This window comes from Sturnus vulgaris, chromosome 6 (genome assembly GCF_052056855.1).
Source record: "Sturnus vulgaris isolate bStuVul1 chromosome 6, bStuVul1.hap1, whole genome shotgun sequence".
Lineage (NCBI taxonomy): Eukaryota > Metazoa > Chordata > Aves > Passeriformes > Sturnidae > Sturnus > Sturnus vulgaris.
The window spans coordinates 31,392,697-31,395,416 of record NC_142248.1 but is presented as its reverse complement, the minus strand read 5'-3'; the positions used below and the strand labels follow the sequence as shown (position 1 = coordinate 31,395,416).

The 2,720-nt window shown below is 48.0% G+C and overlaps 1 non-coding gene across 1 annotated transcript; it reads left to right on the top strand.

Moving 5' to 3' along the window:
• The first annotated feature begins 2,443 nt into the window (after positions 1-2,443).
• On the top strand, positions 2,444-2,516 carry TRNAT-UGU (transfer RNA threonine (anticodon UGU)). Its single transcript has one exon. It is a non-coding gene; the product is annotated as a tRNA-Thr (tRNA).
• Positions 2,517-2,720: the final 204 nt, after the last annotated feature.

Genomic DNA, 2,720 nt, shown 5'->3' with positions numbered 1-2,720 from the left:
GTTCTGCATTGCTTTCTTTTCAGTGCACAGTAGTCTCCTTTTCCCAGGTTAACTGAATGAATGGAATGCCCATTCTCCGTCTTGAGGCCTGTGTGTCTTAAGGATGTAAGGGTTTTAAATAATAAACCCAGTACAATTGTTCTTGTGCAAAGAGGGTCCCTTTGAACTATAGCTGGAATGTCTGGCAGCTCTTGCCCTAGTGGTGAAAGGTCCATTCCCTTCAGGACTTAAAAAACCTTTCTGAAATATTTTCTGGCTGTTCTGCCTTAGCAGTGATGGGAAGTAGCAGAACACAACAGACGTTTAAGAGAACAGTACAGTAACATGTAACAAGTTTTCATAAAGGATATTTTTGGTTTGGTTTTGGGCTTTTCGGGTGTTTGGGACTATTTTAAAATAATGTTTAAATATGTTCTGGACTTCTGTGCATCGATGCACTCGCATGATAGTCTCCAGCAGTGATTTAGTTGACTTTTCCAAGTTCATAGATGGGGATGTGGTAACTCAGGCTGAGCATGAAAAGTAGCACCGGGTAAAAAATTGTATGGTCTTTTGCAAGGCAATGACATTTTTCTGTTTTCCAGGGTGCAACAACTACTAATGACAATATTATTTTAATAGCAAATCATCTGTAGACCTTTAGTTTGCTACAATGTAGTGCTCTTAAACTTATACTGTATTACATATGTGGAGATAGGACACACACACACCATCTAGAAAAGCATTAAAGCTGCCACTGGCAGTCATCACAATTTTGAAGACTGACACGTCTGCAACCTGGCTTAGTATTGAGCATATCTCAGAGGAGACATGTCCCTAAATTAACACAGCAAATAATGTACGATTAATACATATATCTGTAATTTTAACACTAATGTCTTCATCATGACAACTAGAAACACAACTTAATCTTTCTTGTTATTTCCAGAGTTAGCAGAGAATTGAAATGAAGTGCTTAGTCGATTTAAACACTTAATCTTCGCTGAATATTTTCACAATACTTCAAATATACACGCATGAGTATCATTCAGTGGAGGAAATGGACCTGACCCCTATTGTTCTGGTGACTGTATCTATTATCCAGCTGCCACATGGAGCTTTGTTTTATGAGTCAGCAATAATTTTTCAGTATTTATTTCAAATTTTACTGATGTCATTTATTAAAAACTATCAGGGCATTAATGTGAGAAGATACTTTGAAGGAAAAAATCTGGGCAGAAATCACATATATATAGATCTAGTGCCCAGGATACTGCAGACCCTGATGCTGCTGCAAACTTTGAGGTTTATTTCCATAGTGTAACATTCTTTGTTTCAAGATTTTGTGAAAGCCAAGCAAGTTTATGAGCTGCCCCATTGCATCCTTTTCCATCCACTGATCCAAGTCTAAAGAGATATTGGTACAGAATGAAGACAGGGCCCTGAATACAGCTTTCTGAAAGGTGTATGGCTGCAATAATTTTATCTGCCAAGTTTTAAAAAAACATTCAGGCCATACATAAGCGATCATAGACTTCTGGCTAATGTGTGCTGTTAGCAGTGGTGACACCCAGCACCAGCACTGGACACCAGCAGTGTCTTAGATGGGACACCAGGAGTACACTTAGATGGATCCAACAGCATGGCTGCCTTCCACCTTTTAGCCGTCCACTTAAGCTTCTGAGCTCCATAACCTCTGTTATACTTGGTTTGCAGGCACCAGGTGAGAGAAATACCTAGAAATCCTCTCTAGGATCCATGCTCAGCGCTGCAAAGGGTCACTCAGTAAGTGATGCTCAGAGGCCACGGGCAGCACCTCTGCACCGCAGCAGCCTTGCTCAAACTTCCCAACACCCAACCTCTGCAGGAAAAAAAACACCCTTTGTTACGACAAGGATTTTTTCATCCCGATTTTTCACTCCTAGCCGGTTTAGATCAGTATGTCAGACATTCGTCCACCCCGTATTTCTCCTCCGATGCCTTTGCTATCTCGGCAGGACGTGCTCATTCCAGCAGCTTTATTTCCTGCAATCGCAGCGGGCCCAGGGACCCTCCTGCGGCCCGGGCTCTCACAGGCAACCGCGGCGGCCGCCTGGCAGCGCCGGGAGCGGCACCCCGGTGCTAGCGGGCCAGAAGCGGGGCAGGGCGGCGGGCGGGCAGAGGGTACAAACAGGGCGGGCGAGCTCCCGCGGTCAGCGGGGACAAAGAGGGCGGCGGGCGGGCACAGGGCACAGACAGGGCGGGCGGGCTCCGGGCGAGTTCCGGCCGTGTCTCGGCGGGCCGGGAGCGGCTCCCGGCGGGCCGCGGGCTCCCCCCGGCGGCGGCGAGGCCGCGGTGCAGGGCGCGCCCCTCAGGGCCCAGCGGAGGGCGGGGCCGGCGGCGCGGGGCCCGGGGCGCCCGGCAGGGGGCGGCGGGGAGGGCCGGGACCAGTCGTTAGAGGCAGCCGGGACAAACATTGAGCGGCGGCTCCATAGCTCAGTGGTTAGAGCACTGGTCTTGTAAACCAGGGGTCGCGAGTTCGATCCTCGCTGGGGCCTAAGGGTCTTGTTTTATTTTTTTTCAGAGTGGCGCAGCTTTTGACTGCACGCACGAGTAACGAGCCTGATTTTGGGTATTTTCAGGACGGCAGGCAAGAGCATGCGTGCAGGCTCCGGGGGCTTTCTGTTAAAGGAAACGCTTTGGAAACAAATGCGTTCTGTAAAACCTAAATGTCAGCGTTAATAGTGGACGCCAAATTAACT